The 26,521-nt window shown below is 41.6% G+C and overlaps 1 long non-coding RNA gene across 2 annotated transcripts in view; it reads left to right on the top strand.

The window, feature by feature from the left end:
• Positions 1 to 3,954: 3,954 nt before the first annotated feature.
• LOC137224683 (uncharacterized) overlaps positions 3,955 to 26,521 on the top strand; it is a 141,634-nt gene continuing 119,067 nt past the window's right edge. For both annotated transcript variants that reach the window (XR_010943438.1, XR_010943437.1), the window contains exons 1-2: positions 3,955 to 4,101; positions 19,160 to 19,216. This is a non-coding gene — a long non-coding RNA (uncharacterized lncRNA). The remainder of the gene's footprint in view (positions 4,102 to 19,159; positions 19,217 to 26,521) is intronic.

Here is a 26,521-nt window from a genome sequence, read left to right as displayed (position 1 = left end):
TTGCCGGACCCCCAGATTGGGAAGCCTGACGTGGGGCTCAGAACCTTCACTCCAGTGGGTGGACTTCTGTGGTATAAGTGTTCTCCAGTTTGTGAGTCACCCACCCAGCAGTTATGGGATTTGATTTTATCATGATTGCGCCTCTCCTGCCATCTCATTGTGGCCTCTCCTTTGTCTTTGGATGTGGGGTATCTTTTCTGGTGAGTTCCAGTGTCTTACTGTTGATGATTGTTCAGCAGTTGGTTGTGATTCTGGTGTTCTTGTAAGAGGGAGTCAGAGCACGTCCCTCTACTCCGCCTTCTTGAACCAATCTCTCTTGACCTATTTTCTTCAACATAGAAAGTGGTGGGATGGTGAGTGGAGGGGGAACGCAGTGTGTTATAGATTAAAAGAAAGTTGGGACATACAAATGAAAAGCAATATTTGGTTCTTGTTTGTTTTCTGATTCAAACAAACCAATTATAAAAATGCATATTTTAGGCATCAGAGAAAACTGGACATTATTTATAAATCTGGTTAGATATGATAATAGTGCTATAGTTATGCTAACAAACAAGGATTGCCTATAAGAGATACACACTGAAGCATCTGTGGGTAAAATGAGGTGCTACCTGGGATTTAAAATTCTCTAAAGAAATAAAAATTTTGTAGGTACAGGGAAAGATGAAACAAGAATAACAGAATGTGAATAGTTGTACGTTTGGCAAGGAGGCATATGAATTCATTGAATCTCATCTATGCAGTGTATGGAACGGTCTGAAATAAATCGGTGCCTTTAGACCATTAAAATGAAGGTAGCTTTCTACAATGTTTTTGTTAATAGGAGAAATAAATATAAGCTCTTACAGGAATTGTGCTGTGTTGTGTATGTGTGACTGTAGGAATGTTAAACTGCCTTTGAATGCACATCTACAATCACCATCAGCAAAGGTGTATAATGTCCTTTTCTATTCTACTGTCACATATTCATTCATTGGACAGATCAATTTGAGTACCTACTGTGTCACTGTCCTTGGCTCTGCAGATGAAGAAGTGGACTTGAGAGACCAGGTCCTTGTCTCTGTGGACATTAAACCAATAAATAAATTCAATTATTTCAAATAAAGGATAACCAGAAGGGGAAGTGGGGAGGGGTTGAGCAGTATTAGGATGGTGAGGAAAGGCCACTCTTGGGAAACTAAATTTGAGAGGAGTACAGAATGACGTGGAAGCAGTGAAGTGAATAGATGGGGGAGCAGGTTCCAGCACAGGGCACAACAAGTACAGAGGCTCTGGAAAGAAACCTAGCTTAAGATAGCCAAGAGCAAAAAAAAAAAAAAAAAGAAACCAAGAAAGAAAGAAAGAAAACCAGCATGCCAGAAGCAAACTGAACTGCGAGATTAGGAGTTTAGTGGTACCACATGAGGTTGAGGAGAAAATAATGTCCCTGTGGGTAGGATAACCAAGGGTCTTGGTTTGCTGGTATGGTCTCAGTTTGTGACTGCTGTCCCGTTCTGATGACTAATGAGACTGTGGCTCCTTTCAACTCACAAGTGTCCCAGAGTGGAGTCGAAGTGATATGGCCATTCTATGTAAACCCTGGATTCTATTTCAAGTGCAAGGGGAAACCACAGGGTGATTTTAAAGCAGAGAAAGTCAAGATTAACCTTTGGAAAGAGGACTGTAAGTGTTTATGCAAATAATCAAATGGTTTTTCCCTGTTTATAATACTAATACCGATAACGGATATCCTTAATTTCCTGGGCCAGCAGAGGTGATTTCCCTGGTCTTCACCTCAACTTTTTTCACATGACCACATAACCACGCAAGTCACCAAATAAACATGGACTAGATGCAAAAACACATCTATCTACTATATTCTGCCTCAAAGACAATGGAAAAAATGCAGAGATATGTAAAATTTTGTAAACTTCTTTTTACTAAATGTTTCTCCTTATCCCCTTATATCTGTAGAATTAAATGAATTGCTCATTCATCTTCAGGAAACATATCAAGTGTACTTTTCAGACAGTGTGGTAGCACAGGGCTAGAAGCATTCAATTAGGAGGAAGGTGTTCCAAATTTTAGCTATTTGACTGGAATCGTTTGTCCAAATCTGTTAGGTCTCAGTTTTATCAACTACAAAATGGGAGTGGAGTGGTTCTTTTCAGTTCTGCTTTCAAGATAAGACTATCCATAAGGACTTGAATATCAGAGCCAGAATAATGAGGGGGGAGAAAGCAGTGGAAGTAAGGGATGGGAGGGAAGGAGAACGAGGATGGGGAGGGAAGGAGAGAGGCAGAGGAGGAGAAGGTAGGAGAGGAGAGACGGTAAGCGGGGGAAGAGGTGAGGGAAGGGGAAAAGACGGGGAAAGGGAGGGGAATGGGGGGAAGAAGAGAAGGAGGAGAAGTGGTGGAGGGGAGGAGAGGAAAAGGGAGCTCAGAGAAGGGGAGGGAATGAAAGAGGGGAGACGAGAGGAGGGCAGAGGAGAATAAGGGAGAATATGGGAGAGGAGAGAGGAAAAGAAGAGCTGGGAAAGGGCTAACATTGTGACTCAGGGTTTATAGTTGTAAGCAACAGGTATTAATTTGGTTTATTGAGGCAGAAATAGAATTTATCCTCAAGTGGGCTTGAAGGCTTTTGCTAGAGACTCTACTATCCACTGCCCAACATCAAGCCAAGCAGAGCTGGTCTCATGTCAACACCGATGACACCATTTCTAGGCACAGACAAGGAGGCAGTACCACTGATACTCACCATGCAGGACTCTGACTGTAGGGCTTGCCACCCTAGCCCGATGAATATGCCTTTGCATCCCCCAAGTCAGCAGCTGATTGGCGCATGCCTATGCCCTGGCTTCAACGAACACCGAAGATGTCATCTTTCAAGTTCTCTTGTGAAAGGAGGTCTCTGCCTCCCACCCACACTCATCAGGAGGATTCTCTACACATGATAGAGAGATTCCATGCTGGACACAGGAAAAAAAGTGACAGGTTAATTGTAAGAATAGATTATACATAGAGTGATACACTAGCTTTGTGGCAAAAATGTGCTGCTATAAAAATAGTAAGAAAGATAATAATCTAGAGTTCGGTGGATAAAGCCACATGCTTCCTAGTTCTGATATTTTCAGGGGATCCTTTAGCCTGGTGTCAGGGAGGAAGGACAGAGGCCTCTCCTCTGGCAGGTCCCTTCCTCTTCTCTATAGTGAGACCAAGGAGGCCAAAGAGGAGCTCTTTAGCCAAAGACAGACTTAAAAATAGCAAGGCTGGAGTCTCAAATCTGGAGTAGGGGGGAGCACCATGGTTCTCTGATGCAGCTGAACTTCAAGCTTCTTGCCCTCAGAGAGAAACAGGAAGCACACTTCCTTATCAGTCAAAGCAGAATGAATTCTTTTAGCCTGGCCCCATTCTGGAGGGAGAGGACAGTGAACTTCGCTCTGCCCAAATATGCCTGTGGAGGTCATTTGAGCTCTCATTGAATCGTTTACAGCAACACAGCTGGGAGACCCAGATCTCACTTCCTTGATAGTCAACAGTCTGCAGTTCATTTTTGCCAAGCCAAAAGATGACTTACAGAGGGAAGAATAACCATAGCAGCAACGACATTTAAAAAGGAACACGACCAGAGTGACCCTCTGACATTTGGGCTTGGCAATTTTCTCATTGTAACCCTGCAGCTGAGAATAATTTCTCTCCACCTAAAAGTCAATTTCTTTTGAGGTAATTTATAATCATGGAAACCACACAGATCCCTGAGGTCAGGGAGCCACAGTGAGACCACATCCTTTGTTTTCACTTCTCCACTCCAAGTATCTTAAGCTGCTTGTTGTGCCTGGTTCCAATATGTACAAATCATTCCCAGCGGTCAGGTTGTGTAACAATGTTTCAACTGGCACGATGCCTGCTCCATCAGTACAAATGGCTTAAATATTTTCTGACTAACCAAATGATTGACCTACGTGCTTGCCATGAAACCACGTCTATGTGGCAGAGGAAGACTTGCAGACGGGTTGTGTTGGAGACTAACCTAAAGGTTGAGTTCTGAAGGAGCTGGTTTTCTCCCTTTGACACCCGGGAGCAGCGTCACTCAAGAGAGATACCAGCATCTGCGTATCAACCGGTAAGTGCTGTATTGTTGCACCTGCCCTCACTTCCTCTCTAACGACAGATTGGGCAGCAAGCGCCCCTGGATTAGCCTTTTTCAACCTCCAGCCCAGATGTTCTCACTCAGACACGCATGTGGGCCCCTCCTTCCACACAGAATTAAGTGTGGTCTCCAGATAACCCTTAGGAAATCTCTGGACCTGCACATAAAACAATGGCTGTGAACCAGGCCTATCTGCCAGATTCATATGTAAAGAGTATCTTTAAGATTTATCAAAAGTCTGGTATTTACAGAATTGATGTCAAATGCCAGCAGTTTTAAAAAAGGTGTAACAGGATGTGGTTTATTTCTATGTTATCTTTGGTTTGTTTTCCCCAAGATCAGCTTATACAATTAAGAATTCCCTTTGGAACTTGGAGATTAATCCTTAAAGGAAATTGGAAATAGGTCATTGATAGAGAAAGAGTTCAGATTTGAATTGTCCGGACTGACATTGTGGATTAAAAGCTTGAAACTTTGGGATAGTTTCATAGGTGAGGCATTGAGCTGAATTTATGGACAGTGAAAACTTTGAATTTTTTCTTTCTTTTCTGTTTTTTGTTAGTTGTGTTTCTAGATTTGGAGATTCAAAAAATTGCTACTCATTTGGAAATACCTACCTTGTCAACTCCAGGGAAGTCTTTTTTTTTTTTTTTACATCTTTATTGGAGTATAACTGCTTTACAATGCTTTACAATGGTGTGTTAGTTTCTGCTTTATAACAAAGTGAATCAGTTACACATATACATATGTTCCCATATCTCTGCCCTCTTGCGACTCCCTCCCTTCCACCCTCCCTACCCCACCCCTCCAGGCAGTCACAAAGAACCGAGCTGATCTCCCTGTGCTATGCGGCTGCTTTCCACTAGCTATCTGCCTTACGTTTGGTAGTGTATATATGTCCATGCCTCTCTCTCGCTTTGTCACAGCTTACCCTTCCCCCTCCCCATATCCTCAAGTCCGTTCTCTAGTAGGTCTGTGTCTTTATTCCTGTCTTACCCCTAGGTTCTTCATAACGTTTTTTTTCTTAAATTCCATATATATGTGTTAGCATACGGTATTTGTCTTTCTCTTTCTGACTTACCCCACTCTGTATGATAGACTCTAGGTCCATCCACCTCATTACAAATAGCTCAATTTCGTTTCTTTTTATCGCTGAGTAATATTCCATTGTGTATATGTGCCACATCTTCTTTATCCATTCATCCAATGATGGACACTTAGGTTGTTTCCATCACTGGGCTATTGTAAATAGAGCTGCAATGAACATTTTGGTACATGACACTTTTTGAATTATGGTTTTCTCAGGGTATATGCCCAGTAGTGGGATTGCTGGGTCATATCGTAGTTCTATTTGTAGTTTTTTAAGGAACCTCCATACTGTTCTCCACAGTGGCTGTATCAATTTACATTCCCACGAACAATGCAAGAGGGTTCCCTTTTCTCCACACCCTCTGCAGCATTTATTGTTTCTAGATTTTTTGATGATGGCCATTCTGACTGGTGTGAGATGATATCTCATTGTAGTTTTGATTTGCATTTCTCTAATGATTAATGATGTTGAGCATTCTTTCATGTGTTTGTTGGCAGTCTGTACATCTTCTTTGGACAAATGTCTATTTAGGTCTTCTGCCCATTTTTGGATTGGGTTGTTTGTTTTTTTGTTACTGAGCTGCATGAGCTGCTTATACATTTTGGAGATTAATCCTTTGTCAGTTGCTTCATTTGCAAATATTTTCTCCCATTCTGAGGGTTGTCTTTTGGTCTTGTTTATGGTTTCCTTTGCTGTGCAAAAGCTTTGAAGTTTCATTAGGTCCCATTTGTTTATTTTTGTTTTTATTTCCATTTCTCTAGGAGGTGGGTCAAAAAAGATCTTGCTGTGCTTTATGTCATAGAGTGTTCTGCCTATGTTTTCCTCTAAGAGTTTGATAGTTTCTTGCCTTACATTTAGGTCTTTAATCCATTTTGAGCTTATTTTTGTGTATGGTGTTAGGGAGTTATCTAATCTCATACTTTTACATGTAGCTGTCCACTTTTCCCAGCACCACTTATTGAAGATGCTGTCCTTTCTCCACTGTACATTCCTGCCTCCTTTATCAAAGATAAGGTGACCATATGTGTGTGGCTTTATCTCTGGGCTTTCTATCCTGTTCCATTGATCTATCTTTCTGTTTTTGTGCCAGTACCATACTGTCTTGATTACTGTAGCTTTGTAGTATAGTCTGAAATCAGGGAGCCTGATTCCTCCAGATCCGTTTTTCGTTCTCAAGATTGCTTTGGCTATTTGGGGTCTTTTGTGTTTCCATACAAATTGTGAATTTTTTTGTTCTAGTTCTGTGAAAAATGCCAGTGGTAGTTTGATAGGGATTGCATTGAATCTGTAGATTGCTTTGGGTAGTGGAGTCCTTTTCACAATGTTGATTCTTCCAATCCAAGAACATGGTATATCTCTCCATCTATTTGTATCATCTTTAATTTCTTTCATCAGTGTCTTATAATTTTCTGCATACAGGTCTTTTGTCTCCTTAGGTAGGTTTATTCCTAGATATTTTATTCTTTTTGTTGCAGTGGTAAATGGGAGTGTTTTCTTGATTTCACTTTCAGATTTTTCATCATTAGTGTATAGGAATGCCAGAGATTTCTGTGCATTAATTTTGTATCCTGCTACTTTACCAAATTCATTGATTAGCTCTACTAATTTTCTGGTAGCATCTTTAGGATTCTCTATGTATAGTATCATGTCATCTGCAAACAGTGACAGCTTTACTTCTTCTTTTCCGATTTGGATTCCTTTTATTTCCTTTTCTTCTCTGATTGCTGTGGCTAAAACTTCCAAACCTATGTTGAATAAGAGTGGTGAGAGTGGGCAACCTTGTCTTGTTCCTGATTTTAGTGGAAATGCTTTATCCTGTATGGGACTCTCTGTGCATCCTGGACTTGATTAACTATTTCCTGTCCCATATTAGGGAAGTTTTCAACTATAATCTCTTCAAATATATTCTCAGTCCCTTTCTTTTTCTCTTCTCCTTCTGGAACCCCTCTAATTCGAATGTTGGTGCGTTTAATGTTGTCCCAGAGGTCTCTGAGACTGTCCTCAGTTCTTTTCATTCTTTTTTCTTTATTCTGCTCTGCAGTAGTTATTTCCACTATTTTATCTTCCAGGTCACTTATCCGTTCTTCTGCCTCAGTTATTCTGCTATTGATCCCATCTAGAGTATTTTTAATTTCATTTATTGTGTTGTTCATTGTTGTTTGTTTCATATTTAGTTTTTCTAGGTCCTTGTTAAATGTTTCTTGCATTTTGTCTATTCTATTTCCAAGATTTTGGATCATCTTTACTATCATTATTCTGAATTCTTTTTCAGGTAGACTGCTTTTTTCCTCTTCATTTGTTAGGTCTGGTGGGTTTTTATCTTGTTCCTTCATCTGCTCTGTGTTTTTCTGTCTTCTCATTTTGCTTATCTTACTGTGTTTGGGGTCTCCTATTTGCAGGCTGCAGGTTCGTAGTTCCCGTTGTTTTTGGTGTCTGTCCCCAGTGGCTAAGGTTGGTTCAGTGGGTTGTGTAGGCTTCCTGGTGGAGGGGACTAGTGCCTGTGTTCTGGTGGATGAGGCTGGATCTTGTCTTTCTGGTGGGCAGGTCCACGTCTGGTCGTGTGTTTTGAGGTGTCTGTGGACTTATGATTTTAGGTAGCCTCTCTGCTAATGGGTGGGGTTGTGTTCCTGTCTCGCTAGTTGTTTGGCATAGGGTGTCCAGCACTGTAGCTTGCTGGTCGTTGAGTGAAGGTGGGTGCTGGTGTTGAGATGGAGATCTCTGGGAGATTTTCACTGTTTGATACGATGTGGAGCTGGGAGGTCTCTTGTGGACCAGTGTCCTGAAGTTGGCTCTCCCACCTCAGAGGCACAGCAGTGACTCCTGGCTGCAGCACCAAGAGCCTTTCATCCACACAGAAAAAGACGAAAAGGGGAAAAAATCATAAATCTTGCTCTCAAAGTCCACCTCCTTAATTTGGGATGATTCGTTGTCTATTCATGTATTCCACAGATGCAGGGTACATCAAGTTGACTGTGGAGTTTTAATCCGCTGCCTATGAGGCTGCTGGGAGAGATTTCCCTTTCTCTTCTTTGTTCTCACAGCTCCCAGGTGCTCAGGTTTGATTTGGCCCCGCCTCTGCGTGTAGGTCGCCGGAGGGCGTCTGTTCTTCGCTCAGACAGGACGGGGTTAAAGGAGCCGCTGATTCAGGGCTCTGGCTCACTCAGGCCGCGGGGTGGGAGGGGCACGGAGTGCGGGGCGGGCCTGCGGCGGCAGAGGCCGGCATGACGTTGCAGCAGCTTGAGGCGCGCCGTGCCGTTCTCCCGGGGAAGTTGTCCCTGGATTCCGGGAGCCTGGCTGTGGCGGGCTGCACAGGCTCCCCGGAAGGGGGGTGTGGATAGTGACCTGTGCTCTCACAGGCTTCTTGGTGGCGGCAGCAGCAGCCTTAGCGTCTCATGCCCGTCTCTGGGGTCCGCGCTTTTAGCCGTGGCCTGCGCCCGTCTCTGGAGCTCCTTTAAGCAGCGCTCTTAATCCTCTCTCCTCGCGCACCAGGAAACAAAGAGGGAAGAAAAAGTCTCTTGCCTCTTCGGCAGCTCCAGACTTTTTCCCGGACTCCCTGCCGGCTAGCTGTGGTGCACTAGCCCCTGCAGGCTATGTTCACGCCGCCAACCCCAGTCCTCTCCCTGCGCTCCGACCGAAACCCGAGCCTCAGCTCGCAGCCCCGCCCGCCTCGGCGGGTGAGCAGACAAGCCTCAGGCTGGTGAGTGCTGGTCGGCCCTCATCCTCTGTGCGGGAATCTCTCCGCTTTGCCCTCCGCACCCCTGTTGCTGCGCTCTCCTCCGCGGCTCCGAAGCTTTCCCCCTCCGCCACCCGCTGTCTCCGCCCGCGAAGGGGCTTCCTAGTGTGTGGAAACATTTGCTCCTTCACAGCTCCCTCCCACTGGTGCAGGTCCCGTCCCTATTCTTTTGTCTCTGAGTTTTCTTTTTCTTTTGCCCTAACCAGGTACGTGGGGAGTTTCTTACCTTTTGGGAGGTCTGAGGTCTTCTGCCAGCGTTCAGTGGGTGTTCTGTAGGAGTTGTTCCCCGTGTAGATGTATTTCTGGTGTATCTGTGGGGAGGAAGGTGATCTCCGCGTTTTACTCTTCCGCCATCTTCCCGGAAGCTATCTCTTATTTTTTTTCTCCAGGGAAGTCTTATTGGCTAAAAGTGACAGAAATTCATGCCGGAAAAGTTGAGCACTATTAGTTTACTCTCCATGCTTGCTGTGTGATTTACGATAAATTAATGACATTAGAATTACTACTGTTTTATTCTGGGCAATTTGGGGATATGACATATGGGAGCAAAAGAGAGAGTGGAAGAGGGAGAGGGAAAGAGAGAGAGCGAGAGTTTGCAGATGTTCCAAAATTGCAATTTGTGAGATATGCTACCTTAGAGATGTCCTCATCCTTGGAAGGCCAAGTGAGACCAAGGAAGAGTGCCTAAAAGGAAGGAAGAATTCAATGTCCACCTTGGACCAAGCCAAGACTTCAGAAAGAAACATTTTCTATTTAATCTGTTTCATTTCTCTTTGCTCCAACACAGCTGAGGTAGTTAGGTGAGGTCTAGAGAAATTTATTGCTTGGAAGAAACAATGGGAATCAAGGAGGGCTTGGAGCAGCCTCCTCTAGAGTCTAGGCCTCCTGTTCGAGGGACACTTGAGTTTTCCCAAGATACCTAGCCCATCTCTTGAAGGCAGGAGACCAGGAATGGATTTATGCCTGAAGCTCCAACTAATAAAATTGTGTATGTTTGTTTGGAGTATTTAATATACTGGAAACAAAGAGCACAAAGGTGCCTGTGGGAAATCACTGGTTTGGGTTCTTGGCCTCAGCCGGGTCTTGATGGGCAACTAATCCATCTGACAATGTGCATGGTCCTCAAGTGCACCTATTCCATCTTCCAGGAGCTCAGGTAGCAATTATCACCAGCATAGACAGAATTCTTGATCCAGTGGAGAAACACTAAGGAACTTCCTTACCTAGTGATCTGTAGATACAAATACATATCCAGAATGGAAGCGTACAGCCAATGCAGGCCATGTCCTCCTCAAGTACAGGGCACAGATGTTGAACACTGAAAAATAGCTGCAAACACTAAGTCAGAGAATCACAGACACTTGGGAGGGGCGACCCCACCCCTCTAATACGCAGGAGATAAAAACGTGATCTGCTTCACATCATACATGAAAGCAAATTCTTCTACATTGGGATGCACGTTGCTCACTGATTTCTGTTCTAAGCCCTTGAGAATTCCAAGACTATCTGCTATCCCTTTAATCTGAGATGCATGGTATAGACCAGAGGTTTCAAAAAGAAGGGGCTTCTGTGTTTTTCTTGACTCACCCAGTTTTAAAGAGGTTCAGCTAACATTTTAAAATTGGGAGATTTTACTTAAAAATCTGGGTTTTCATCTTCCCCTTGAAAAATTGGAAGATGGGAGAACAATGAGTTCACATATTTCTATGCAATAACAATGTCCAGGGCTGAGAAGCAGCTGGCCCCGTTAGGCACACATGAGCTTTCTAGGACAGCATGAATTCCATCACTCTCTTTGTCTCTACTGCTGAGGCTGAGTAGCAGTTGCCAATCATCACACCAGTATGTTTTTTCCCCCCTTTTAACACTGGAAATATTTCTCAGCTGTTAACGTCACTGTCACTGATGGGATAACAAATGCCAGGCCATGCCAACACCACCTCATGTTTCAAGAAAAATGGAGACTGTGTTTCTTCAGGAAAATACAAAAGAATTGTACATATTTAATAGGCAAATCCTCCCCTTGCTTCACTCATGTTTCCACCTGGTCCGTGTAGACATCTGAGTTTCTTAAATCCTGAGGCAGGGTTTGTCATAGGTTGTATTTTATCCTTAAATGCCCACAGCTCCTTGGAATCGCTACCATCAGATAAGTTGTCAGCGTGGTGTAGAGTATCACTGTAGACAGGGGAAAGCCATACTCAGTACTTGGGGACCTTGAATGGGTTTTGAGTTTCTTCATGCTATTCTTAGTCCCTTGTACCCTAAATTACAGAAATGTACATTATATTACAATGGACTTGGGGCTTATGAGTCCAAATAATACAGGCTTTAGACAGTGAAATTCTTGACTTAGGAATAGACTTACATTTCCTTAACTCAGTAACTGTGTATTTGTGCCCTTAGGACTAGCACCAGGCACTAGATATAAGAAGTAAGAAAATGGAACGAAGATACAGGATTTTCCATTTCCACATGAGCAAAGTTTTGGGGTTAGATTTTTGGTGGGGGCCAGTTTCATCAAAACTACTTCCCTTCTCTGCAACATCTCAGAAAACCTCCCAAAAGTATGGGATGCTACACAATTTCAATTGTTAATTTTTTTTCCTACAGGAATTATTTCCTTGTCTCATGCCATTGTCCAAATGATTTAAAGATTTTTTTTTGCCACGTTGAAATGGCTACAGTATATTGGTTACAATTTTACAGCCTGAAATATAAATAATTCCCATATAATCGTTTCCATTAAAATATAACAGAAAGGAGATTTAAAGTTAAGATTGGTTCTACCTACCAGACAATTAGATTTGGAGAGATCAGAGGGACCTTCTAGAAATAAAACAATAAAAGACTGATAGACTTGAGCATCCACTTTCTTATTTAAAATCGTGATAAGTTAACAAATGAGTCAGGAACAAACAGTGCATTTATGTTTTGGATAGAGAATGTGTGACTTGCGTGCATATCTGTTGTGTGAAAGGGATGCTTGTGGGTGTGAGGCTGGGTCTGTGCGTTGCTTACAGGCACACTTCATTAGCGCGGTCTCCAACAGTACGATTTGTATTATTGCTGTTTGCCTCAGAAACGTACTAGCACAGAGCTGTGTTTGTGAGGTGAATTGTACATATAATGTATCATTTGTCTCATGGTCCTCGGCCAGGGCAGAAGTGTGAATGGTTTCCACTTCCTCCTGTAATGAGTGCAGAGGGCTCCTCTCCTTCAACCTCCTTGCTTACTCACCTAGGATCTCATTTTCTTTCCATTTTTCTTGTTTTGGCAAATACTTTTGACACCTCAAGCAGATAAGACTATGGGTTATATTGCTCTAAGGATGCTACGAAGGTACCAAAAGAGAGAATCAAGCATCATGTTAAAATGCAAGTTTATACAAAGGCCAGCATCTTCAGGGATTTGGTTGGGAATTTGGGGGCAGGACAACCAAGCAAGGCTGTGCAGTCCATGCAAAGTCCTTCACCAATGAGGAGGGTTGGGCCTGAGACACAGCCCTGCTTGGCTCAGTGGATCCCCTGAGGTAGGGTCCTTCCACTGGGGAGAATAGAGGCCTGTTCCTTTGCATGTGGTGCTTCTGTTGCCCAGCCATTTCCAGGGAGGCATAGACCCAGAGGGGAGGGTTACTTTTTTTAAATTCATCTCCCCAGTGGGAGTTCCTCTTTCTAATTTGTGCAAATGTGCTGTGCCTTATAGGCTAGAGGGGGTCCTTAACTGGCTAAAGCCCTTTAATATCCCATAGGACACCTTGACAGCACATCACCTTGGAGAATGGGGCTGACATTGATGCGAAAGAGCTTACCTGGAAGAAAAAGGAGTTCTGAAAAATGGCATTGCTTCAGGAAATGTTTAGAAAACCTAGTGACCTGAAAACATAGAATGTTTGGAATATGTCTCCACAGGGATTGTGCTCTAATGATCACACAGCCCTGAGTCAGTGAAGGATTCCATTCTGGCATTATAACCACTCTCCACCTTCCCTCCATGCTCCTAGCCTCCGGGTCCATGAACCCTCCACCTCACATAAATAGGGCATATCTGTAATTGGACAAGTTCCTGGAGAAGTTTGCTCTGTACTGCTTTCTGAAGGGTAAAAAGATTGCAGGTTGGATACTGTGAATTAAGCAGTTGCTAATACTGCTAGGTAATCTAAAAATGTAAAGAGTGCTTTTTATGATGAAAGCATTCAACAAAACATTTTCTGGTAAATGGAAAAAGCAAATGAGAAAATGTTCCGTAGTCCCCACCACCCAATTTTTGGTTCTTGAGAATGTCAGTAAGAGTCCTAGGGTTCACGTCTGCCTTAGAAAGTGGGTGTGTTTGAGTGTCCTTATCAACTGCGTGATTCCAGCTTTCACATTAATACTCTCAACGGCTGAAAATATTCATGCATGCCAACCTTATCTGTGGTGTGTTCTAGAAACTAAAAGTGATTACACAGGATCAGGACTGAAAGCAGGCCCAGGCTTTCTGGGGACACTTGCCCTGCTCTGGTCATTTGTGCCAATACTAGTGGGAGCTGTTTGTCCTTCCTGTGTGCTTCCTTGAGTACTGAATTTCAGCCAAAAATCAAGGGAAGTTTTCTTCTGAATTGTACAAGTGCTTCTTTGAGAGCTGTTATAATAGCTAAAGCGGTCCAAGTCCTAAAATGGGTTTGGAGCAGAAAAGAGCTTCTCTTGAACAGCGTGTTCAAAAATGTGTTTTTAATGATAAGTTTGACCACCTGCATCTTCTATGCTGTCTTGGACGCTGAATAGGAAGTGACGGGTCAAGGGGAAGATGACCAGGGAAGGGAAGACAAGGGAGAGACAGACTTCAGAGTATCCACATACTCTATAGTCTGAAGAAAGACAGGGACTGAAAGATTTATAGGAGTACGTGTGTGTGTGTGTGTGTGTGTGTGTGTGTGTGTGTGTGTGTGATGGGAGATGGGATCTGGTGGGAGTTTTAAGGTATAGAATTAAAAAGACAGCTGGCTGCAAAGAACATTTTAATGTCAAATGGGGAAATTTGAGTATAACTTTTATATTCGCTAATATAAGAGAGTTGTGATATTTGTTAAGTGTGATAATATTAGTTTGCACATGCAGGAATAGTCTCTTTTTTAAAGCAATGTTCTAGTCCTTTTAGTTTGTTTTTTTTTTTAATGTAAGGTTTTTTAGGGGTAGAATTTCATATTTGTAACATATTTAAACATACTTGAACATAAAGATAGTAATCAAAACAAGTTAGGATAGAAAAGGGGTTTAATAAAATAGATGTTAACCATTAAAATATAGGTAACTGTAACATAATGTTATAACAATACGTGGATATATAAACCAGAATTGTTAAGCATCTTAGTAAAATACTTTTTGAACAGAAGAGTTTACAGTAAGAGACAGCCAGCTGGTAAAGGAGTTAGCAGGGTATATGATCTTTAAGTACAAGGGCTGGTGTCTACCTTTTTCTCTATAACTTCTTCTTGTACAAAGCAGTACTCAAAATGGCAAATGTCTATGGATGAATGGATGAAGTTGTGCAAGACTATTCCAACTTTGGACACCTTTAGCCTGCAACCACACCTGGTAGGATTTTTCAGACATCCTTTCCCATCTCCTTTCACGATGTCAGTTGTAGGTGAATTTTCAAAGCTCTTCACCTCTGACAGCAAAATCAGTGATGCTGCTGAGCCCTAAGAGAGCATCTTCCTCCTGGTGTTGGTCAGTAGAAATGTAGGTCAGGATTCTATGGGTAGAATTATTGATAGTAAAGCCTCTTCTCTGTTTTTGCTTCTTATGTATCTCTGGAAAGCACATATCATGCATTAATGATAGTGCTTGTTAATAATAATTGCACTAAGCCTCTTATTTTAGTTAAATCTAGCATATAAAATTTTAATGACATAGTTGATTTACAATGTTGTGTTAGCTTCAGGTGTACAGCAAAGTGATTCAGTTACATATAGATATTCAGTTATGTATACATAGATATATTCTTTTTCAGATTCTTTTCCATTATAGGTTATTATAGGATATTGAATATAGCTTCCTATGCTATAGAGTAGGTCCTTGTTGTTTATCTATTTTATACATAGTTCTGTGTAAGCATATAATGTTTTTTACCTGAGGAAAAATAAACAAAAGGATGGCATTTAGCTGACTAAAGTCTCTGTCCTTCAGTCATACTACGAAGAGTTTAATCTCTCTTTGTATTCATTCATTCATTCCACAAATATTTCCTGACTACCTAGTGTTCAAGTCCAATACTATATTCTGGAGAAAAAAGAAAGGTAGCAGCTAACGTGGTCATTGCTTTCATGGAACTTAACGTCTAGAAAGTGATTCTGCGGCCAAAATGCAAGATATAATTTGTAACACTTACTTCTGACGCCTCGCCTCACCCCCATATTTTTGGTTAGCTTGAACCTTGTATTTTTAAACACGGGAAATGTTTCTATTGATGTTAGTTCACTTTTCCAACCCCAGTTTCTGTCGTTTATCAGAGTGGAGGAGCTAGAGTATCACAAGATAGGCTGCTGCTGCCATGTTTCTCGGCCCTGCCGGAAGTGGAAGTTCTGGGAAGAGCCCAAGGAAGTCTGTCTTTGTAAGCCTTCCCAATCTGGCTTTCCAGAAGAAAGAGATTTATTTGGAAGTTGTGGTGACCATGGGACTAATTCTTCTCTCCAAGATGAGCTGAAAGCTTTAGAGCCCTGCATTAAAAAACTATCAGTACTTACAAATGAACTTATTTACAAAACAGAAATAGACTCACAGACATAGAAAACAAATTTATGGTTACCAAAGGGGAAAGGGAGGGAGGGATATATTAGGAATTTGGGATTAACAGATACACACTACTGTATATAAAATAGACAACAAACAAGGACCTACTGTATAGCACAGGGAACTGTCCTCAATATCTTGTAATAACCTATCATGGAAGAGAATGTAAGGAATAATATATATATGTATAACTGAATCACTTTGCAGTAAACCTGAAACTAACACAACATTGCATATAAACTATATTTCAGTAACAAAATAAATAAAGAATACAATATTGGAAAGACAAAAAAAGTATTAGTACAGAGAGGATTAATTAAAAATCCTACATTTTTCCATTATTATTTAATTTTCAGACAGTATGAACTCCCCTGAACCATAACTCCTATCTTTACTGTTATAGGCAAAAGCATGTTTCTTTGGAAAATCAGGATTTTAAGTACACAATACATCGTTATGCTTGATACTCCAGCCTCATTTGTATTATCATCCTCTGTTGTCCCTCTTTGTAGAGCTCAGCTCCATGGGACTCCTCCAGGCAGGCCTGGGTGGTTACATTCTCAAGGATCTGCCTCACAGTTGTTGCTGTTATAAGCTTGGTACAATCAGAGGCCTATTTCATTTACTACAGGCACAGTATATACAGGCCCATGAATACTGAGGAGCTGTACACAGGCTAAGGCCTCCCTCATGCCTTTTTCTGAAGATGTGCAGTTTCATAACTTTGTTTACAGTTACATGATTGTATATATATGTATATATATATATATATTTTTTTTTCTTTTTTTGGCCACACTGTGCCACATGCGGGATCTTTGTTCCCCAACCAGGGATTGAAAATGCACGCTTAGCAGTGAGAGCTCGGAGTCCTAACCACTGGACCTCCAGGGAATTCCCTACATGACTGTATATTATACGTGCACATTCATACAATGGGATGGAATACAGCAATAAAAATGATGTTCTATAAATATGTATATCTTTCCTGGACACAGTGATCAGAGTTACATTCAATTTTTCTTGTGCATTTGTATCAACGTAGTATTGTTTTTGGATCCTCTAAGAAGTTGTCAGGAAATTCTACAAGAGTTTTTAGTAGTACTGAGGTCACAGACGGCTTTGGAAATTTAGTACAGTGAAGGGGAAGAGGGTATTCCTTTACTGACCATGTGGTAATATAATAGCTGGGTCTCAGCCCCTAGTGGACTCAAGAAAGAAAAGTTTCTGTTTCAGATGTGCATTTTATCCTTTCCAAATTATAATTTCAATGAAAATATGAATAAGATCGATCTAGGGTCAGAAGGAAGCCCACCCAAACCCCCATAAGAAAAAGACTGCATGTTTTCTCTTACTCTTGATATGAGGCATCTTGTTTCCTCCATCTTTCCTTTTCTCAGCACCTCCTACATTTCTCTCTCCCCATCTCTCTGCCTCCATTTCTAGCTATCTCTCACTTTAAAAAAAATAAACAAAAGTGAAAAATGAAAAAAAAATTGAGAATTTCAATCCTTTGATATTATCTTCTAGCCTCAAATGAACGGTCTTAAAAAACTTTGGGCATAAAAATCAAGGATTGAAAAAGGAAAGAATTAAGATGAAATATGAATAATGATGTATAAAATGTAATTTGAATAATAATTTTTCTCCATGCCCACATAGAGCTAACTGATGTGATTTCTTTTGTCAGTATTTAATATAATCTTAATTAGAACTATCAGTAAGGGCTTCCCTGGTGGCGCAGTGGTTGAGAGTCCGCCTGCCGATGCAGGGGACACGGGTTCGTGTCCCGGTCCGGGAAAATCCCACATGCCGCGGAGCGGCTGGGCCCGTGAGCCATGGCCGCTGAGCCTGCGCGTCCGGAGCCTGTGCTCCGCAACGGGAGAGGCCACAACAGTGACAGGCCCGCGTACCGCAAAAATAAAAATAAAAATAAAAAATAAAAAAATAGTACATTGAGGACTTGACTTCTCTCTACATTAGATTTAAACTTATACATTATGACTCAGATGGCCAGAAAATTAGTGTTCCTTCACTTCCCCCCAAATAAACATGACTTGCTCACAGTCCTTATTTCTGCTCTGTAAGAACAATGAGTGTTCACACTTAGGGGTAACTCAGTCTCTCTGTTTACAGCAATCTCGTTCAGGTCAGTACAACATTTCGTCCTCCCCTCAGCTGAAGTTCAAACCCAGGCAGAGCTGTTCCCTCTCAAGGTGTCAGCCTTCCTTCTCCCAAGGTGGTACCTGGGTGAGAAGAGAAGCTTCACAGGAGCGCAGTTGAGGGAAGAGGTGTTTCTGCCTATTGTTATTTTGTCCTCTCTGGCCTCTGCCGAGGTATTGCATCCTGCTGTAGCTCTAAGCCTCGACCTCTGCTCCCAATACATCTGCTGCTGATGTGTGCCATTCTCTCCTTTCCCCAGATCCAGCAGAGAAAATATGTGCAACAACATAAATAATTTGGGGAAAGAAAAAAAAAGGACATAAAATTTCCAAATTTTATCTTACCACAACTCATTTGGGTTAGTTTTTTCTTTCCACAAAAGAAGTGTTTTACAGAGAAAAGATGGCTACTATATTGAGGGGATGATAGAAACATGACCCTATTATTAGCTCCTTTAAATAGTTACTAACACACAAATGCTAGTATTTCCTTCTATGACTAAATGCAACAGTCCATTTTATTTCCTACCCCAAAAGTTCTGTAAAGCATTTAAAATTGTTTATAATTATACTCATTATTATGCAAAAATGCATTAAATATCCATTAATTTATTCTCAATAGTATTTATTGAGACTTTACTATGTCCCCAGTTACTTGAGGAAGTTAAGATAAATTTGATTCCACCCTTACTAAGTTCAAGTGTATTGGCAGAAAAGAGTAGTTTAAAAAGCTTTTAGAATCAAATATAATGACTATTATAAAAGGGGAGATAAGTGGGTTGGCCAGAGCATTGGGCAAGGGGAGTGGGATTTAGTTTGAAACTGGAAGCACATATAAGAGTAAATCTCTCTACAACGAAGAGAGAATAGCATGTGAGAGGGCTTGAGATTGGAAAGACCATACTCTAAGAGAAACCAATTGTGCCTCATTACCACAAATGAATAGTTGTGGCCCAAAATGAGACTAGAGGGGCAGTACTGGACCTTAAGGGGCATGTTTGGAATTTTGGAATTAATCCCAGAAGTACTGGGAAGCTATCTGTTGGTTTTAAGTTAGGTGTTTATTAAAACCAACAGTCTGGCTGGAAAATGTATTGCAGGGAGCCCTGTGTGGCTATGGGAGATGAGCTGTCCAGGTGACAGCTGGTGACAGGAGACAAAAAAAAAGAATAGATTCAGGAGACATTGAGAAAGTAAACTTAACAAAACCTGGTGATTGATGGAGAGTGATGGAAAGGGAAGACAGTCCATGATGACTCCCTATTTCTCCTTCCAGTAGATGGTGCACCATTGAAGAGGATATGAGGCAATGAAGAAAGGGATCAAGTTCAGGGTGAGTTCCATTATGGATATATTCATTTGGAGGAATCTGTGGGGTCTCTACAGGGTTATTCCCAGGAGACGGTTGACTATACGGAACTGGCACTCAATAAAAAAAAGCTGATTTGGAAGTGATTGTTGAAACCATCCAATATACTTGGTAATTAAAGCACTGGGAGCAGGTATGGCGGCATAGGAAGTAAATATAAAACTAGAAGAGGACTAAAATCAAGACCTGAGGAAACATGACACTTAAGAAAAGGTAAAGGAGTGGGTTACAATAAAAAGGAGACTTTGGGAAGAAAAGGCCAAAATGGGTAGAAGAAAAGCATCAGAGAAGCCAAAGAAAGAGAGCGTTTGGAAAAAGAAAGAGTGGTCAAAATTGTCCAATGTTGTTAAGTCAAGTAATATAACTTTCTAAAAATGACCATTGACAAACTTGATAAGAAGAGTTTTGGTGACGTGCTAGGGCCAGGAGAGCTTTTAGATTGATATAAAGTGAAGAAATGGAGTGGGGAAGGGAGTGGGGAAATGTATGCTGAGTGTTGCTACTTATTCAAAAAGCCTGTCTGGTATTTACATTTGTTCCCATGGCTTGAAATGCCTGCCATGGATTAAAGAATCCAAGCTCTTATAAAAGAGATAATTTTACAGTCAGTTCAATAAGGCCCACAACTCAGAGTGCTGAAGTAGGCTGAATTTGTAGAGATCATTTCTTTGAGTATAACCAGAGAAAAATCTGGACAAACATTGGGTTTGTCTTTCTGTTCGGCTTCGCTGCTTGAGTAATCCGAGGGCCTGTGAGGGTGCTGCTTTAACCCCAACTGTACTAGCTGTGCTCCAACTTTGTGCCAAGAGTATCTGCCTGCCAGCTTTAAAGCTGGGAGCTGCTGAAGCATCAGTCCACCTGAGATGTCGAGTAAGTCCTGCTCTTTTATGGGCATAATGGCAGCCCTCCTGGCACTGTCCAGGACTTTTATTTCATTGTCATTTCAGCAAGAGGAATACAATTTGAAGTAGGATGAGTTTCCCAAGTAGAAACCAAGCCCGCTTTGAGTTTGTAATTAGGGTAGACTTCTTACTGAGCGCGTGGCCACTTAAAATAATTTCTGAAACAAAGTTGGAATAAATAGAATAAATAAATACAGATAGTCCAGAACTGCCTTGACTATATCAAAAGAAGTATAGGATTTTTTTTTTATTTTTAAATAGTCTCCTAATGCCTAACTTATTTCAGAGTAATGGTTCAGAATACTGGTGTCCAAATCAAAAAATTATCACATGTAAATTAATCTGAATGCCATAGGGACTTTTTACAAGTGACCTTTTGCACATGTGAAATACCGGCTTTGTTTTTACATATTTAACAGCCTTTTTGAATTAGATGGCAAGCCAACCCTTTTTTCTTGGGGCAGCATCACCATTCGGTTGGCTCCAGAAAACTGCAGTGGTTCAGTTAGACACCCACACTTCTCACTGAATAGTCGTCCTCTAAAAACAATGAGGCAATTCATTGCCCAAGTGTCCTCCAGGGACAGAAAACACCAGTCCCAAGCTGAAATCTTCAAATAAGGGAGCCTTTCAATGTTTGTCTAAAACTCTCTTACCCACCCACAAAAAGAACAGAGACCATTTACCACTAGGGGAGTGGACTGGAACAGAAGACAGGGAGAAGGGAAAGCAGAAAACTGATACTTGTTTATCTGATTCTTCAAACTGAACTCTAAAGCCAGTATTAATCATGGGCAGAAGTATGTCTTGTTCAAACAGCACAGATGCTGGCTGGCTGTGGGGCTCTGGGCTGTATTTGAATGGAGCTCAGGGAAGTCTCTGGGTGCCACCTCTTCGTGCCTTATCATGTTCAAAGTGGATTAACCTTACAGAGCAGGGATCTGTTTCTGTAACAAGTCATGACGGCTGACTGTGCACTTTCTGCCCCACAAGAAGGAAGGTATTACTGCCATTGAATTTAAGCCTTGATGACTCAGCACGCTGCACTTTATTCCTAGCAACTGGGAAGAGAAAAATTCAGCATCCAGGCTTTTTTTTTATGGGGCAGGGATGGTTGGCCCCCGGAACAAGTCATAAACATTTTCGAAGTACTGTCTTCTATTTAGTCCTGAATCTTAGTTTATGCTTCAGTACTCTAGCTTATTATTATTGCCTACTATGGGCTTGTTTTTTCCACCACATGGTGAGCTTCTCAAGTAAAAGACTGTGTATTTTCTTGTGTGTGATCCTCCATCTTACCCCCAGCGCTGGGCATCCCAGTGTTTGGAACTCTACAGGTACTTACTTAATAATTGCTGAGTGAGTGAATATTTGAAAACCTCTCCTGCTAGCAGGAACAAGTTGATAGCTACCCCTAAATGGATGTTAATAATCTGGAAATACCGTTTTTTTTCCTGCTTGCCTACTGACTCAAACTATTTCCTGAGGTCAGACAGGAAAGGCAATCTTGTCATTATTACAATGACTATATATTGATGAAAAAGCCATACTTCTGTATTTCCTAAGTCCAAGTACATCTCATTCATTTGTTGCTTTTCAACGAGTAGTCCTGAGATATGTTCTTACTGTAGAATATCAAAGCAGGAAGGTCTTGCTAGGAAGGTTTCCTAATCCAATTTATTATACGTGTGAGAAAACTGAGACCTACACAGGTGAGATGACTGGCCCAGAGTATCTTTGTTACAAAGCCAAGGCTAGGATTCAGGTCTCTCTCTTCCAGTGACTGTGACACCAGGGGCCAACCTTTTCATTTACAAATCAATAACAAGCACTGAAGCATTAAATCCCTCACCCCATAATCCATATACTGCAAGTCAGGACAGAGCAGGGCTGGGAGGACAGTATATGAGGTCCTAGTGTAACGGAAAGTGGGGTCCGGCTGATCAGCGCTCAAAATCCATTAAAGAGGCAAGGCTGGTGGAAAGGAAAATTTGCTTTTTTCTATTTATTTATTTATTTATTTATGGCTGCGTTGGGTCTTTGTTGCTGCACGTGGGCTTTCTCTAGTTGTGGCGAGCGGAGGCTACTCTTCGTTGCAGCGCATGGACTTCTCATTGCGGTGGCTTTTCTTGTTGAGGAGCATGGGCTCTAGGCACGCGGGCTTCAGTAGTTGTGGTGCATGGGCTCAGTAGTTGTGGCTCACGGACTCTAGAGGGAAGGCTCAGTAGTTGTGGTGCACGGGCTTAGTTGCTCCGCGGCATGTGGGATCTTCCCGGACCAGGGCTCGAACCTGTGTCCCCTGCATTGACAGGCGGATTCTTAACCACTGCGCCACCAGGGAAGTCCTGGAAAGTTTGCTTTATTTTGGATGCCAGCAACCAGGAGAAGGACGGGCTCCTGTTCAAAGGCATACTCCTCCCCCACCCCCGACCCCTGCTACTGACAACCAGCGGGCAGGAGCTTTTATAGACAGAGGGAGGGGCTACATGCAGAAACAGAGCAGTCAGCTCTGACAGTCGTCTTGAAATTGGTCATGCGGTGGTCTGACCTGCGTTGTCTTGATTGTTTTAAGTACAGTTCATCTCCAGTTCCAGGCTCGGTTTGTTCCCGTTTCCTTGAGGCCAGTTCTCGGAATTCTGGCAGCTTAAGTCATGGCTACAGCCTCGTCATCATGTAGTTAACTTCTTCCCACCTGATGGGGGTTTCAGTATCTACAAGACAGCTCACAGGATATGGCTCAGAATATTATCTATAGCCCTTGAGAAGGAGTTAAAGGTCCTTGACTTTGCTTACTGACTAAACTATTATTGTTTTGTCCTGTCTAACTGCTTTTCCTCTGCTCTTGTATTTTTTCACTTCTCTGATTAAACTTATTCTTTGACTAAAGTTTTTCCACAGACAAAAGGCAGATGGGGGACATGGAGGGGAAGAACGATAAGGTCCTGCTCCATTTCACTAGTGCTAGTGAGGGTTTGTAAATTTTCCCCATGACTTCTATGAATGGTATATGCACACATGCTCTGTCTGTGGTTCCCACAATGAATTAGGGAAGTGTGGAATATCACAATTTGGAGGGATCTTAGATCCCACTGAGCTGAACCCTTCCTTGGTCTTGGCTATTACACCTCCAGTGACTGGGAACTCATATGCACAACTTTCTGTTCTTAGCATATTGTTGAACAGATCTAACAATTAGAAAGTTCATTCTTTACACCAAACCTACATCTATGCAACTCTCCCTCACTGGCTCAACTTGTATCCTCTGGGGTTAGGGTCTAAGAACAGGTCTAAGCCCTCTTGAGTACGCCAGGACAGGCACCATATGAACAAATATCATTGTCTCTCATCTCTCTTTCAGAATAAATATCTGTCTACTATATTCTTATTGTCATAGGAACTGTGACAATTGGACATGATCCAATGGTAGATGCATAAAGAATAACTTTTAACTACCTAGAAAATAACCCAGAAAACAAAATAATGCAAAAACATACAAAATGGTAACAATTCACAAATTAAATAAATACAAAATGACATGAAAAGTAATTAAAAAAAACAAACCCAATTTATATTTATAATAAAGGTAATCAATTCCCGAAACAAAGATAAGCACCCTGGGAGTAAAATTGAAGGGAGTAGAGAGAGTTTGAGATGAAGAATTTCTGCACAGCTTGCTCAACTAAAACTGTTAAGCAGCCCTTTAGTGATAGCAATAGTTTTCATGTCTCTGAGGTATAAGATTCTAACATAAAAACTAGAATTGAAAAACCTACAGAGAACTTTGGCCTCTGCAAGTACGACTCAAAGCCATTTTGTGTATGAGGTGGCTACCACATTGCATTAGTTGTTTCAGAAAATTATGAGATAAAAAAGTTTAGGATGACTGCAAAGAGTTGAGGAAGTAATCAAAGGATTGACCACATTTATGTCTGAAGCACTGAAAATTGAATGTTTGCTAACATCTCCAGTTTCCAGTGGTTTCAGGGACAGAACCAATAAGTCTCAACGTCCATCTTTAGTTAGCCTCCTACTTACATTTTTAAGAAAACAAAAGTTCCTGTAAACTAGAATTAGAACAAGAGAGTAGAGAAGTTCATTCAAATTTTGCTGAGCATGCAAGCTGAGGGTTGGGCAACAGCCAACAGAACAAATATGTAAAGCAGAGTAAGGCATTAGGGAGCTCCTTTGAACTTTGGGAGAGAAAATAAAGTATAAAAATAACTATGAGAAAGGTAATTGTGATCTTTCCTAAATTGTGGACTTCTGTAACTGTGCACAGAGCTTTTACAAAGATTTCTTCATCCAACCCACCTTCCCCAGAGTCCAAATATATGATAGTACAAAAAGCATTATTTGAATATGTTTTTGATTGAAAAATACAATTAAAGTAACATGAAGAGATAATATTGTTTTTCAGTAGTTAAAAGATACATTGGATCAGTGCCCCCTTTGGGACTTCTCTTCAATAGGAAGATTGCTGTTTCCAGGCAGTCTGGTTACCACTCCTGATGACATTCTTTCGAACAAAAATGTTCCACTTCCTCCTTTTTCCTTCTTTCCTCCTAGTGTTTTGGACTCCTTATTTATTTATTTTTAATTTTTTTTACATCCTTATTGGAGTATAATTGCTTCACAATGGTGTGTCAGTTTCTACCCTACAACAAAGTGAATGAGGTATACAAATATATATGTTCCCATATCTCTTCCCTCTTGCGTCTCCCTCCCTCCCACGCTCCCCATCCCACCCCTCTAGGCGGTCACAAAGCACCGAGCTGATTTTCCTGTGCTATGCGGCTGCTCCCCACTAGCTATCTATTCTACATTTGGGAGTGCATACATGTCCATGCCACTCTCTCGCCCTGTCACAGCTTACACTTCCCCCTCCCCGTATCCTCAAGTCCATTCTGTAGTAGGTCTGTGTCTTTTTTTTTTTTTTTTGCTGTACGCGGGCCTCTCACTGTTGTGGCCTCTCCCATTGCGGAGCACAGGCTCCGGACGCGCAGGCTCAGCGGCCATGGCTCACGGGCCCAGCTGCTCCGCGGCATGTGGGATCTTCCCGGACCGGGGCACGAACCCGTGTTCCCTGCATCGGCAGGCGGACTCTCAACCACTGCGCCACCAGGGAAGCCCAGGTCTGTGTCTCTATTCCTGTCTTACCCCTAGGTTCTTCATGACATTATTTTTTTTTCTTAAATTCCATATATATGTGCTAGCATACGGTATTTGTCTTTCTCTTTCTGACTTACTTCACTCTGTATGACAGACTCTAGGTCCATCCACCTCATTACAAATAGCTCAATTTCGTTTCTTTTTATGGCTGAGTAATATTCCACTGTATATATGTGCCATATCTTCTTTATCCATTCATCTGATGATGGACACTTAGGTTGTTTCCATCTCTGGGCTATTGTAAATAGAGCTGCAAAGAACATTTTGGTACATGACACTTTTTGAATTATGGTTTTCTCAGGGTATATGCCCAGTAGTGGGATTGCTGGGTCATATGGTAGTTCTATTTGTAGTTTTTTAAGGAACCTCCATACTGTTCTTCATAGTGGCTGTATCAATTCACATTCCCACCAGCAGTGCAAGAGTGTTCCCTTTTCTCCACACCCTCTGCAGCATTTATTGTTTCTAGATTTTTTGATGATGGCCATTCTGACTGGTGTGAGATGATATCTCATTGTAGTTTCGATTTGCATTTCTCCAATGATTAATGATGTTGAGCATTCTTTCATGTGTTTGTTGGCAGTCTGTACATCTTCTTTGGACAAATGACTATTTCGGTCTTCTGCCCATTTTTGGATTGGGTTGTTTGGATTTTTGTTATTAAGCTGCATGAACTGCTTATAAATTTTGGAGATTAATCCTTTGTCAGTTGCTTCATTTGCAAATATTTTCTCCCATTCTGAGGGTTGTCTTTTGGTTTGTTTATGGTTTCCTTTGCTGTGCAAAAGCTTTGAAGTTTCATTAGGTCCCATTTGTTTATTTTTGTTTTTATTTCCATTGCTGTAGGAGGTGTGTCAAGAAGGATCTTGCTGTGATTTATGTCATAGAGTGTTCTGCCTATGTTTTCCTCTAAGAGTTTGATAGTTTCTGGCCTTACATTTAGGTCTTTAATCCATTTTGAGCTTATTTTTGTGTATGGTGTTAGGGAGTTATCTAATCTCATACTTTTACATGTAGCTGTCCACTTTTCCCAGCACCACTTATTGAAGATGCTGTCCTTTCTCCACTGTACATTCCTGCCTCCTTTATCAAAGATAAGGTGACCATGTGCATGGGTTTATCTCTGAGCTTTCTATCCTGTTCCATTGATCTATCTTTCTGTTTTTGTGCCAGTACCATACTGTCTTGATTACTGTAG

Source organism: Pseudorca crassidens, chromosome 5 (assembly GCF_039906515.1).
Source record: "Pseudorca crassidens isolate mPseCra1 chromosome 5, mPseCra1.hap1, whole genome shotgun sequence".
NCBI lineage: Eukaryota > Metazoa > Chordata > Mammalia > Artiodactyla > Delphinidae > Pseudorca > Pseudorca crassidens.
This window is presented reverse-complemented; position numbering and strand designations above follow the sequence as displayed.